The following is a 14,836-nucleotide window of genomic DNA, read 5'->3' as shown; positions in this document are numbered from 1 at the left end:
AGTCACTGAGATACTTCAGCGTGCTCAGTGTCGATGCCATTTTTTACACACATGGGCAAGATCTTCAGTTCTTTTCAGTCGGAACCATGGTCACATGGCACCATGCACCTCCCCAATGGTGATAGCCCTTACATTGTTATCCCACTTTTGTACTTCCTCAGGGTGATAGGCCATTGAGCATCTCTAGAGGTCTCTTGTGTACACTTTTTCTTTTTAGTAATATTATTTGATTTACTATGGGAAACCTCCAAACGAGGAAAACCCGTGGAAAACATTACATGCGGTAAATAAAAAACAGTCAAAGTAGAGCTCATAGTGAAGAGGGGAAAGCTCATTCAAATCCCGAGCAAATTTAAGAAAGTGTCGAAGGGAGGTTTTGAAGAGGAAAACATAATCCACCAGATCCTACTCAAACATGAGATAATTACGTGCTTTCCAAACTGTTGAAAGCACCCAGAATCTAACCCAATCAAAAAAAAATGCATGTGGCCGAAGCAGTGGTGGAAGCACTCCAAAGATCCAAAAATATCCGCCAAAATGTATCCCAAGAAGATGATTGTGAATACATGTAGGGACGTAATCCACTAACCGTTGCGTGCAAGAACAAAACCACAATAAATGTGGAATATTCTCAATACGGGCACCACAGCAAATGCATCTCGAGGAGGCCATTCCTCTCGAGCGAACAAATTTCCAATTAGGAGAACCCCAACAATCACTCTTTCAATGGAAGTTTAGCATGCCACACTTTCATAATTTTGTTGCGCCACCATGTAGTACCTTTATCCATATACCATACCTTATTGCAGTGTTCCTCTAGCCAGGAAGATGATTGCAAATGGCAATATACCTTTTTTGCAGATAAATAGAGGATCGAGGATCGTGAATAATGCCAATCACACAGTCGATCTTCAACGACAAGCGACAGAATGGGAGATCTAGAATCAACAATCTCCTTGATGATATGCCATGTGTCCAAGACCGAAAGTAAGAGCAGCCCATCAAAATAAGAGTACATGCCCATCAGCATCGACAACATCCGATATCGCATCAATGCCTTTCTGGGAGAGAAAATATTTATGTCTTGGAGACCGTTGAACAAGGGTCTCATCAAAAGCCAAACTCCGATTCAAGCTCTCAAGTCTGAGCGAATTGCCACTCGCAGCATCCCTACCATGCCATGACACCTGCTTCGTGACTTGTTTCCAATCCGCTACAAGACTGGCAGCAAGGGGGCAGCGTGGAATCGTAGCCTCAAATTTTCCAAAAACAACATTCCAGTGGAAAGGCTGCCAATGACCAAAAGCAAGTGTAGAAATTGCGTGAGATGACAAAAAAGCAAACATCAGCGTTCAGGGCTGTTTTGTTTCCACCAGTACCAATAACAATGTGGCCTTCCTTGCAATAACATGAGAACACATGTAAGATATTCATACCACCACACTTCTTTGGAGTACATAATTTATCTATAGCAAGCAATCGCAACCCTTTTTTACGAGAGCAAATAGACCAAAACTTATTAAATCCGAGACATAAAAGCATGAAGTCGACGAGTTGGCCAATGCAACAATGGTAAGAAAAACTGCATATAAGCCATCAAGAGGGTCTGCACTATTCTGAGTTGTGCATGTAACGGCCAGGTAGATAATTTCCAATACTGTAATTTAGATCTAATTTTATGCTCAACCCAATCCAAGAATTTGGCATTGTTCATCAACCAAGCCAAAGGGTATCCAAGATGCCGCACAAGTTGATCAAGCTTTACTATTTCACCTCGCCATAATGTAGAATGCCAATCCATTTGATATAATGGCAAAAGCTTAGATTTTTGGAAGTTAACATGAAGCAGGGCTACAGTGTCACTAGCATGGGATAGGCAGTTAGTTACAGTTGCAGTTGCAGTTGCGCTCGAGTTCACACTGGACGAACTTTGGCTTGGGCAGTGACACGTGGCAAGTGATACGGATGGTGGTCCAGTGGACATTGTGGTCAGCTCACCACCACCACAATTTGGAGATAGGCTTAGCTTGATTGGGATATCTAGTTAGCCATTGGTGGCTCTTAGGATATACATATGTATGGTTGGTTCCCGCCGTCGAACATCATCATCTTCTACTTTGTGTGGGTGGGCTTCTGATTACTGCATGACACATACAAGGCAGTCAAAAGAGCGACAAAGCCCACTACTGAGCCCTCTAAAGTACTACCACAAAAAGCGTCAACCTTTCGTGCCAAGTAGAAGTCCACGATCCCCTTTACCCCTACCTTACCACGTGGCTAACCCCATTCCCTCAACCAGTTCTTCACCTCCCAGATCACCTTCCTTAGTAAATTCTCGCCCCCTACCTTACCACGTGGCTAACCCCATTCCCTCAACCAGTTCTTCACCTCCCAGGTCACCTTCCTTAGTAAATTCTCGCCCACTGTGTTATAGCAAGTTCTTGAGCAACACGCTCCTGTGTAGGCAGCCGTAGAGGAGCTCACAAGCGTCTTGGCGAAGGTGAACGTAAAGTTTCCGACTTTCAGAGGCCTCTCCACGAAAGATGCAGACAACCATGCTAGGAGATTTCTATCCCCTTGCAAGGGTCGTGGGCTCAACACCTAGTGCTCTTCCCATCAACCTTAGATGGCTTAGCAGACACATGGTACAGTCAGTTTGTTGAGAACCACCTACAACACTAAGGGAGCAGTTCTGTGAAGCTTTCAGACCAGGTGACTTCCAACGTAAAGTTCTGGATGAGTTGGCCAACTGGATGCTCCAGCCAGATGAGACTAAGTCTCTGGTCACAAAGCTTCCATAGAAACCAGGTGAATTTATGGCCAAGAAGTAGGTAGAGAAGGCTCCTCCTAAGCCTTCTCAACAAAATCTCCGCGAGAGTCTCCGACCGGAAGCCACTTTGGAGGAGTTTGTCGCTGCTACTACTAGGATGGAGGGGCAAGGAAGTTGTTCAACGACTCTCCTCAGGTAGAGGCTGCCTCTGTACTCTTGGAAAGTCCATTTGACCCCTTGACTTCTTTACGCAGGGAACTTGAAGCATTGAAGTTACAACGTGCTCTTCAAGAGGAGAGATCCTTCTCTCTTCGACCAAAGAAGCTTCCACATCAAGAGGCTTTAGACCAAATCAAGCGGGAGCTCGAAGAGCTCAGGACTCAGAAAGAGCCTAAGGCTATTGTGTGGTGTATGTAGCTCATTTTGCTCTTCAGGGCAGCCTCCACATGAATGCCCCCTTCGGGCTTATTGCCACTTATGTGAAAAGTCTTGACATGAGGACAAGGATTGCTACTACCTAAAGGGATTGCGGCAAATACAGCAAAGTCTCGGACCTACTCTTCAGTAGGGGTTAGCACCTGCGTCCAACATGGTTTCCCCCTATGGCCATCCAAACCACATGCCGCCTTTGCTGACAACCCCTCCCATGCAAGGTATGCCGAGCAACTTTCCCATCTCAAAGTTTTTATCATGCTAATGCTTCCTCAAGCCCTCAAAGCTTCTACACTTCAGCCTCCACCTCCGTGCAGCAAGAGGAAAGACCGCCTCGTCTTCCGACTCGCCTATCCAATAGGCCCATTATGTGCTACAGATACGGGGAATATGGGCATTACCAAAGAAAATGTCCTTTGTCAAAAGGGTGTCCTCCTTGCAAACAATGCCCTAAGGCTCAAGATCACTATAGTAAGGATTGTCCAAAACAACGCGCCTCTATGTCTTTGAGCCCACCTGAATAGATGCAAGTTTTTGAAGTGATGCCCCTGCAGTTATTCAGTCGCTTTATCCCGGAGCAGGTCCTACCTCCCAATGCAGCTATCTGAGTCCTATATGATATCCTATCCCTCTGCTCCCCTCATTGATTATAGAAGCCCTCGTCATACCGTGTCCATTTTGGGGCGGCAATTCTCATGAGTGATAGTGGATGGTGGATCTGGCATCAACTTGATGCTTGAGTTCACTATGTTGGCTTTAGGTCTGCAACCTACCCGACCTGCCCCCTTCACAGTTACGTTGGCCGACTAGAGGACAATCTACTCGTTGGGCACAGTGAACAAGGTGCCTCTGCAGGTACAAGACTTCACCTTTAGCTTGGATTTTGTTGTGGTTCGTCTTCCCCAGGTTGAGGGAGGATTTCCTTTGCTCATCGGTAGACCATGGCTACGGCACACTAAAGCATTGCATGATTGGGGAAATGACACAATGTGGATACATAGTCCTGGCTCCCCAATGAAACCCATTCGCCTTGAAGGAGGTGTGGATCCAGTAGTGTAGCATAGTTCTTTGTCAATGGAATCCAATCCTGAACTAGAACAACCTACTCCACCTAACGGGTCAGAAGAAGAGTTGTTGGAGTGGTTGGAAGCTACCAAGTCTATGCCTTGTTATGGGATCTTTATCCGCTCTTTGTCTGAGGATACACCCTCTTCCAAAGTTTCTACATTACCTGAGCCCAGTGAGCCACCTCAGCCAGTAGCAGCAAGTGTGGAGGTCACAGAGGCTAATAACTATGCGCCCTTGGTGGAAGCCTTTGGGACTTGGGGAGCCTATAAAGAATCATAGAAAGGCAAAGAAATCTCCTTTACAGGAGTTCACCTGCACCTCACCCTCAGTCTCCTCTTTGTTTGACTCTTTGACCAAGCCAAAGCTCTCCTCTGTGTCTGGTGAACTACTCTTCACCAAGCTTCCTCAAAACGGCTTACAACAAACATAAGCTGATTTCAATACTTATGAGACACCAGCTCATGATGTCTCTTTGATCCTAGACGCAGCAACTTCTTCACCTATGGCAAAATCTTCAGCAATGGATTCTCCAGACCCAGTATATATGCGGCTACTCTGATGCACACCTAGCTCTGCTAGACCAGATGGGAGCGGACAGTCCTATTTTCTTGGGTCTATGTCACTGAAGATAAGCTTAGCCTCTTTCGAAGTTACAGAAGAGTCAAGCACTGACTAGGTTTTGTGCATTCCACCTCTCCCCTCATCCCTCACCACCCCCTCACCCTACTCTCCCTCTCCCTCTCTCCTCGTCCCTACCCACCCCTTCCTCTCTCCCATCGTCCCTCTCCACCTCCCTCCCCTCTCTCCTCGCCCCTACCCACCCCCATTCGCCCCTCCCCCCCCCCCCCCCCCCCCCCAACCTTGCCCCTACCCACCCCCCTTCTCCGTTCACAATAGCATGGCCACCTCCAATCCTATCAGAGGGGTCCTCCAACATGTTGAAGTCCCCCCCAACACAGCACTGCTGTACATGCAGCAAAGACTCTACAATATGAGACCAAAATTGTGCTCGTGCACTTGCCACATTGGACACATATATGTTCAGGAAACCCATGAGGCAACCTTGAACCTGCATAGTAATCCATTGAGCCTTGCCTGGCACAGTAATACATCTGCCCACAATGGCCTACTGCCATGAGTCCGCAATAGTCATACATATCCCTCCCTAGATACCTCCAGATCCAAATGCAGCTGACCAAAATGTCTCATAGCGACCATGCAAGATCTGACCACATCGTCTAATGCAGCTCTCACAGAGATGATGCTCCTGTAGCATAAGAATATCAATCTCACCACCCACAAGGCATCGCTAAAGCTCCTGACGCAACCGACGACGCTGAAACTGGGGCGCCCCTGATCCGTGCGCATTCCATGAGACGATCCTCATGGAGTCAATGGAAAAAACCAGATGTTGCAGCAGCAACCAACCTCACTATCTTTGATTGGGAGTAATCTGCAACTGAGACCTCTAGACAAACCGACCCAAGTAATGACTACCCCACACAAGCCCAAGCTGAGCATGCAGTCCGTAGGGCTACATCCTCTGTCCAAGAATCCTCATGTACAAATACATAGCAAGGGGGCTCAGAGTGTCAGCAAACAAGTGCACCACAATGTGCTTGCAACCTGCTACATCCAGCGGCGTCACTAAACTTAGCTAAAGGCCAAAGTGTCTGTACCAAATTTGTCACCCCCAATTCCCCTGTGTGGTGTGAGAACTCAATAGCTTGGACCTGGAGCCAGTAAAGAATTGTGTGCAAGGTCCACTTTGTACGATCCCTGCCACACAGCGGAGAGGAGAAACGTACCGCTATATCGAGAGCCTTAGTGCCTTGGGCTGCTAGAAAGAGGATGTGAATTGGAAAGCAAGCTTCCTCCATGTCATGAGAAGGGTCACCAAGGAAGCGTGTGAAGTTGTAGTCGAAGAAGTCCCATCGACTACGAATGTCAAAGATGGTGAAACCCCGAGGGACTGCTGCAAAAGCAGAGGTCTGAACCAAAAGAGGCGTCCTAGGGTGGGGTTGTCCCTCTCGAGCCATGCGACTCGTAGCCAAAGCACTACCAAGAGATCGTCTCCTGCGTCTGAGGAGTGTGGGACGGGTCGGGTGATGAGGCTGAGGGCCCCACTAAGGAGAGAGGAGGAGCGGGAGGTGGGAGTGGGGGTGGAGGTGTGTAGCGCGGATAATGTGCCGTGCTCTCTACAGTGGGTGGTCCTCAGTGCAATGTGCGTGACAATCTCACTCAAACAGACTGAAAACAGGAAACAATAGACACACCCGAGCTCACAGAGACACAACAGCTGCACAGCAGCAGTAGAGTAGACCACCACAAGTGACTCGACTATCTCAAAGCACCGATACAGACTCTGGCGTGGCAGCACACTCAGCTCCAGCCCAAGACTCACAAGTACAATGGGGTGTCGAGGCTCAGATGTGCAGGGATGGTGAAAACGTGCTCTGTGTATAGACTCACTCTAGCCGACTCGTCGTTGGACCAGAGGTGAAGAGAATATCTCGATGACCAACCGCTACTACTCATATGTACCACCATAAAGAGCCACCAACGGCTCATAAATGTCAGCCATGTGGTGACCTGGCCACGAGGTCCACTAGACCACCGTCGGTACCCTGCCACGTGTCACTCCCCAGGCCAGAGGGTCCGTCCAGTGTGAACCAGCCTAGACCAACTGTACTAACTGTGTCCTGTGAAAGTGACATTGTAGCCTACTGTACTAAGTGTGTCCTGTGAAAGTGACTGTAGCCTGCTACAGGTTGCCCGCCATGAGACCGCTCACTGTCTCGGTGAGAGGAATATTGAAAAAATTGTGAAAGAAAACCACTAGGTACTGCATCCGTACATTTCTTGAAGCAGGTGCTAGGCCCACCCATGACCTTACATGCCTCAAAAGTGGAGTAAAACACTGCCTTGCTTGCAACGCCTTAAGCCTTTTAATAGTTAAGAACCCAATATGATTGCATAGTCCAAGAATCCCAATCGGCAAAACAAACTGAGACTCCTCAACAAAGAGATATGCTCAGTTTGGATCCAGCGCATCTTTATTCTCCATAACCATAGTGAGAAGAAAATGACCTGGTCCTCACTTGCAGATGAAATTGTTGAAAAGATTGATGATCAGAAGCTCGAGTAATAACGCAAGTGAGGTTAAGCTCTATCTTAATGGCAGAACAAAAAGCATTAACAACAACGGGATGGTTGAAAGCCACAAGCAACCCAGGTGAATGCTTGAAAGCTGAGGGGTGGGTAGGTAGTACCCAAGTGAATGCTTGAAATCCGAGGTAGGTAGGGGGAGGGCGAGGGGTAGGTAGGGGGATAGGGAGAGGGCGAGGGGTAGGTAGGAGGGCGAGGGCGAGGGGGTAGGTAGGTGGGAGGGCGAGGGCGAGGGAGGTAGCGAGAGGGCTAGGGGTAGGTGAGGGCGAGGGCAAGGGGGTAGGGAGGGGGCGAGGCCTAGGGAGGGGAAGGCGAGGGCGAGGGAGGTAAGGAGAGGGCTAGGCGTAGGTAGGGGGGAGGGAGAGGGCTAGGGGCAGGTGAGGGCGAGGGCGAGGGGGTAGGGAGGGGGCTGGCCTAGGGAGGGGAAGGCGAGGGCGAGGGCGAGAGGGGTGGGTAGGGGCGAGTAGGGGGAGGGGAAGGGCGAGGGCAAAAGGGAGGAGGTGGGTAGGGGCGAGAGTGTGTGAGGCGGGGACTAAGGGCGAGGAGGTGTGAGGGGGACTAGGGCTGTAGATGAAGTCCATGGTCCACTGGTTGAAAGAGGAGATACTACAGAGCGCAGCCACCATGAGCAAGACAACTATCATGAGAATGGAATTCATCAGGCAGGACGAGCTCTGTGAAGGGAGCTTTGTTCTGGGAGGAGATTTCTGCCCGCTCCTATGATCCTCCATAGGCTCACCAAATTCAAAGACTTCCACCAAGGACGCATTTGGGGTAACTTCTATGACAGTCAACTCGGGTGGCTCATTGGGTACTGTGGAAACATTGGAAGAGGGTGTACCTCTAGGCAAGGAGTGAATAGAGACTCCATAGCACGGCATAGATTTGGTAGCTTCTAACCACTCCAACAGATCTTCGTCTGACCCTTCAGGTGTAGTAGGTTGTTCTTGTTCAGGGTTGGTTTCCATTGACAAAGAAACTTGCTGCACCACGGGATCCATACCTCCTTCTAATAGAATGGGTTGCATCAGGGAGCCAGAAGTATGTATCCACATTGCATCGTTTCCCCAATCATGAAGTGCTTTAGTGTGTCGCAGCCATGGTCTTCCAATGAGCAAGGGAAATCCGCCCTCAACTTGGGGAAGACGAACCACAACAAAATCCAAGTTAAAAGTAAAGTCTTGTACCTGCAGAGGCACATTGTCCACTATGCCCACTGGTTAGACTGTCCGCTGGTCGGCCAATGTAACTGTGAAGGGAGCAGGGCAAGTAGGCTGTAGCCCTAGAGCTAACATAGTGAACTCGGGCATCAAGTTGATGCCAGATCCACCATCCACTATCACTCCTGAGAATTTCCGATCCAAAACGGACACTGTCAGGCGAGGGCTTCTATAATCAGTGAGTGGAGCAGCAGGATTGGATATCATATAGGACTCTAATGGTCGCACTGGGAGAAAGTGATTGAATAACTGCAACGGTGTCACTTCTAAACTTTGCATCTAGTCATAGCATGTCATAGAGAGACACTTGTTGGAAGGTGTTCTTCAAGACTAACTCTGTTGTAAGCTTTTCCTGTTCTACCAATGGTTTCTCGGGTACCTTGATCTTTTGTAGATCGGAAACTGCTTCCAAGGAAGCTTCATCAATATCGGAGAGCAAAGATTTGGATTCTTTCATGGCACTGCGGGATGGCTTGTTAACAGTTGCAGGCAGGGTATCCACTGGTGTGAGACTGTGTGGGGGAGTTGAACTTGTTGGAATGCTAAGACCGAGAGCGGCTCTCTGGGCCCGGGTGAAGACGCCCAATGGCTCCTCTGCCAACTACGGCGGCTTACTTTTAGGGGTAACCACGTGGGTAGAAGGGGGCGGTTGAGAAACACTGCTAACTGCTATCAAATTGAGATTAGGAAAGGCAAACTCAATATGGCTTTGACTTGGGTTCAAAGCCGTGGATGCCCGAATTTTAGGGCAATCCTTACTGTAGTGATCCTTCATATCAGGGCAATGACGGCAGGGAGGGGACCCTTCGGATAGAGGGCATTTGCTTTGGTAATGACCATATTCCCCGCATCTATAGCACAAAATGGTCCGATTCAATGGACGAGTCGAAGGATGAGGTGGTCCTTGCTCCATGGAGTTGGAGGTGGAGGCATAGAAGCTGTGAGGTGGGGAGGGAGCATGGGTGTGATAAAAGCTCTGAGAGGGAAAAGTGCTCTGCATACCTTGCATTGGAGGGGCTGGCAATAAAGGTGGCATATGGTGTGGATGGCCACATGGAGAGACCATGTTGGATGCAGGTGCTGGCCCTTGTTGAAAAGTAGGACCAAGACTTTGCTGTATTTGTCGCAACCCGTTGAGGTAGTAGCAACGGGGGGCAACCTCGCGCTACCCCCTTCCCCTCGCGCTACCCCTGCTGCTGTCCGCTACACTGGCAGCCCGCAGCTGCCCGCTGCCCAGCTCAGCAAGGCCCCCTTGCCCCCCCCCCCCCCCCCCCCCCCCCCCGCCCCCCCTCGCGCTGCCCCCCGTTGCTGCCTGCTGCCCAGCCAGCCCGAAGCAATTCCCGCAGTCAACCACGCCAGCCCGCCCCCTCCCACTGTCCGCCCCCCTCGCTTGCTTTTTACCGTTAGCCTTCTCCCTCTCCATTCTTGCTTGACGGGCGTCGCCAGCACCATTGACGTGCTCGGTCCAGCAGGTCTTCCCCCCCTTTTTTCGTCGACGATCCTCCGCCTTTTCTTTACCAGTAGCAGACACAAATGGCGGCTCATGCTCCACCGCAGAGGGACTCCAATGAAGCCCCCTCGCCCGACCCCGCTGAGCCCACCATTCGACTTGCTCTTACGCCGGCAGAGCAAGCGAGCCTTGCCACAGAGGTAGAACGCTTGCAGGCGACTTCTGTCATCTGCAAGGTTCTCGGCACTCGTCCCAGCAGAGGAGAGCTGCGAGACCTTCTCCAGGCCCGCCTCCTCGCAGAGGTGGGCAAGATCTTGGATGTCCAGATTCTCGGACGGGGTTACTACCAGATTGACTTCGAGACTTCTGAGATGGCCTCCAAGGTCATAGCTATGAGTCCATTGGCCATCCGAGCATCACGCGCCCACTTTCGACAGTGGCGACATGGTTTTGACCCGTCTTCGGATGTGCTAGTAGAGGAGGCGGACATCCCCATCTCAGTCTGCTTTCCGGGTTTACGGAGGGAGTACCTTCCACTTCTCTCCAGGATTGGCTCCGCCATCGGAACTGTCCTGGAGACACCTCGTACGGCAGCATCAGTAGCTGCCAAGGCGGCTGGCATCCCTTCAGTTCGAGTTTTGGTCAGAGATACCCACACGCTCCCGAAGGTCATCCTTCTGCCTCGGGTGAGTGGGGGTTGGTTTAGACAAAGTGTGGAGTACTCGGGTCTCCCGAACCAGTGCTTCATTTGCAGACAGATGGGCCACCTAGCGAAGGCCTGTCCACGGAGGAGACCACGACCCGCACCCCAGCCTCAGCCTCAGCCTCAGCCCCAGCCTGCCAAGGCTGGGCCTCAGCCACAGCCAGCGACACAGAGCACAGATTCAGCGCCACCCTTCGAGCCTGGGGCTCCAGCGGAGGAGGGGTGGCAGCAGGCCCGTGGCCGTCGACGCCAGGGGCCACAGCGACAGCCTGGCACTCAGAGTGGCCCCCAGGTGCCTACTCAGCAACAGTGGGTTCCCACGGGGAACCGCTTTGGTCCTCTTGAGTAGGAGGAGCCCCCTACGCCAGCCACCACCTCCGCTTCACCCTCGCCAGCCGCTCCGCCTTCCGATCTCCCCTCCTCCTCCTCATGCCCTCCCCCACCCTCTGCTACCGCTCACTCCCCACCTCGCCCCCCCCATGTCTCTGCCGCCCCACCCCGCTTCTCCTCTCCCCCGCCCCCCACAGCCCCTTCTCCCCTTCCTCCTGCTTCAGTACCACAGTCAGCTCAGGAGACTGGACCCTTGCCGGCGGCCAGGAGATCTCTTGGCAGCGCCTTCGCCACGAGTCGCCTAGCGAGAGAGGGTTAGCCCTTCATGCGGCCCCCACTGCAGATTCAGACTTCTCCTCTTGCAGCTATCCCTCGTGGTTTGACGAGCTTTGACCTCCGACGCCGCTGGGATTTCTTCGATTACAGGTTTACTCGTTTTCTTGGCGATTCCGCAGCAGACCACGAGGCAGCCTGCTTCAGAGTCCACGCTTTGTTCCTCGCCGCTAGGGGGACAGAGGCCTTGGACTCAGCAGTTGGTTTCTCCTTCCCCCTATGTGGCAGGACTGAGACAGAGTGGTCCCTCGACTCAGTGGTGGGATGGTTGCATACACAGGTTCTCGAGTTCTCTCACCACATGGGAGAACTTGGCATTACAGATTTGCTGCAGACTTTGTGGCCACTGGCCAAGTTTGCGGTGACACCCCCAGATTCTGCAGGATGTAGACACATTGTGGTGTACTTTTTTGCTGATACGCAGTGTTTGCCTTGCTATGTATTCATTCATGAGGACTCCTGGACAGAGGAGGTTGCTTTACGCACGGCTCGCTCTACTTGGGCTTGGACCAGGCACTCACTGCAGTCTTGCCTATCTAGAGGACGCTCGGATGCGGATTACTCCCCATCCAAGCCTGCTTCGAAGATAGCTCGTCTTGCTGCTGCGGCAGCATCTGTTCTCTCTCTCTCCCCATGAGGATCGTCTCGTGGAACGTGCAGGGACTAGGTGGGCCCCAGTTTCAGCGACAGCGGGGCCGATTGCGTCAGGAGCTTCAGCGTTGCCTTGTGGGAGGAGAGATTGATCTCCTTATGCTTCAGGAGCACCATTTGTCTGAGAGCCGCATTCGGCGATGTGGTCAGATTTTGCGTGGACGCTATGATACCTTTTGGTCAGCTGCTTTTGGACCTGGAGGCATCCAGGGTGGGGTATGTATGACTATTGCGGACTCATTACAGCAGGCCATTGTGGGCAGAGGGATTATTGTACCAGGCAGGGCTCAGTGGATTACTATGCAGGTTCAGGGTAGCCTTGTGGGTTTCCTGAACATCTATGCGCCCAATGTGGCGAGTGCTCGTGCAGAGTTTTGGTCACAGATTGTTGAGTCTTTGCCACAGGTTGACCAGTGGTGTGTAGGAGGGGACTTCAACATGTTGGAGGACCCTTCTGACAGGATCGGAGGCAGCCATGCTACTTTGCATGGAGTCGAGTTAGCAGCTTGGGAGAGGTTTTGTATGACGTTGAGGGTCCCGGATACATGGCAGCATTCTGGCTTTGTGAGGCCTCCAGAGAGTCTTGCCTTCTCTAGATCGGACCGCAGAGTGGGAGGAGTGAATCTATCGCGCATAGATCGCTTCTACACTAGTGACCACTTCAGTGACTTGGGGGGATCAGTGGGCATCCTGGCAGGGACATCCTTCTCGGACCATGCACCAGTGATCCTCACAGTGGCAGACAGGCAGAGGAGTGGGAGCACGATGCTTCGCATCCCAGAGCGGGTCTTGTTGGACTCAGCACTCAGAGAGAGGGTCGAGGCTCTATGGACAGAGGGCATGGACAGCCAGGCTCCACCTGCAGACAGAGTGGCCTCAGGCCTAGCTCAGCTTAGCCACTTCTTTCTCCAGGAGTCTTTGGCTCGACGGGCTGCAGCGAGAGAGGAGGAGCAGCGTCTCAGACGAGGCATTGCTTCACTACAGAGGATGCAGGAGCAGCATCCAGACAGTCCATGGTTGGAGGAGCAGCTACAGCAGGCTCGACAGGAGCTTGCTTGCACAGAGGAGAGGCGCCATGAGTTTGCCTTCCACCGACAGGCATCTCAGTGGACTCAGGTGGGTGACAGAGTGACAGGTGTTTTTTTTGAGACAGTGGGACCTCGGCACTCGCATGCCAAGGTCAATCAGTTGAGGAGACCCGATGGGTCAGTTGTTTGTGAGCCAGAGGATATGCGTGCAGTTGCTACTTACTTTTACCGTGAGCTACTGTCGGCTGAGTCCGAGTCAGAGAGACAGGATGCATGCAGGGAGCAGGTCTGGGCACAGATGCCTTGTCTTGTGACTGAAGTGATGCGGTAGAGGCTTGAGTTACCTCTTCAGCTTGAGGAGCTGCACACGGTCCTTAGGGCCCTCCCTCGTGGTAGCTGTCCAGGTGAGGATGGGCTGACTTTCACCTTCTTCTTGGAGTACTGGGACCTGCTTGGCCGAGATCTTTGTAGTGCCTTTCAGTACATTCTACACACAGGAGTGATGCCGGATAGCATGAGTGAGGGCCTGATTTACCTCATTCCAAAGGAGGGTGGCTCCTTGGATGAGATTCGACAGTGGCGTCCCATCACCATTCTCAACTCAGCCTACAAAATTCTTGCCAAGGCTCTGAGTTTGAGGATTCAGCCACTTTTGGAGAGCCTTATACATGGGACTCAGACAGGTTTTGTCAAGGAACGCAGTATCCTTGACAACATCTTCACTTTTTGGGAGGCTTGTGCCCTTGCACGGCTCCGTGGGGAGGACCTTGCGATTCTTCTTCTCGATTTTGAGAAGGCATACGACAGAGTTGACTGGGACTTTCTAGGGGGCACGCTACGTAGGATGGGCTTCTCAGAGGCTTGGATCAGAGGGGTGTCATCTTTGTACAGGCAGGCCCACAGTCAAGTGCTTTTGGCAGGAGGTAGAGGTGAGCGCTTCATGCTCACACGATCGGTCAGACAGGGTTGTCCTCTTGCCCCCTTTCTCTTTCTGTTCTATGCGGAGGCGATGAGCAGATTTTTGGTGTCACAGCAGGTTGGTTTGAGGGGCTTAGCACTCCCTATACGGGGAGATGAGCTTCTGGACGCTGAGTTTGCCGACGACTCAGCCTTGTACTTAGAGGGCCAAGAGGCCAATTTACACAGATGTGGGCAGACCTTGGAGACCTAGACAGGACACTGGAGGCTATGGGCTTGGGAGTGCTGTCCACTGGCACGAGTACAGTGGGATCCTGGTGAGTGGCTATGGAGGGACCCATTCTCTTTTGCAGACCGCCCAGGAGTCCCTTTCTTTCAGTACACTGTTCGGCTTGGACGTCATATACTTGCAGCACAGAGAGAGGCCCGCCCCGCTGCAGCACGTCATTGGCAGGAGGAGGGTCTCACAGTTGAGTTCTTGGCAGCTTTTTGGCAGAGGCTGTGGGACTCCAGACAGCCGAGGCGCGTCACCTTGTTCCAGTGGTTGGTTGCACACAGAGCCACAGCAGTAGGGAGCTGGCTTGTACATAGTGGTCTCTCGGCCGCATGTACAGCCTGTGACCAGTTGGTGGAGAGTCAGCGACACTGTCTTTGGGACTACCCCTCGGCCCAGCAGGTGTGGCTACGAGTTCTTCGGCTGATGCCTGCCCTCTCCACGGCTCGACAGTACACTTGGGGGGCGGCGGCTTGGTCCACCCTCACGGG

The 14,836-nt window shown here is 52.0% G+C and overlaps 1 protein-coding gene across 3 annotated transcripts in view; it reads left to right on the top strand.

The window, feature by feature from the left end:
• LOC147447124 (uncharacterized) overlaps positions 1–14,836 on the top strand; it is a 326,621-nt gene that overhangs the window by 229,913 nt on the left and 81,872 nt on the right. The window lies entirely within an intron of this gene.

This window comes from Adiantum capillus-veneris, chromosome 11, assembly GCF_014529385.1.
Source record: "Adiantum capillus-veneris isolate H3 chromosome 11, ASM1452938v2, whole genome shotgun sequence".
Taxonomy (NCBI): Eukaryota; Viridiplantae; Streptophyta; class Polypodiopsida; order Polypodiales; family Pteridaceae; genus Adiantum; species Adiantum capillus-veneris.
The sequence above is the reverse complement of the archived record's forward strand: the minus strand, read 5'-3'. Positions and strand labels throughout refer to the sequence as shown.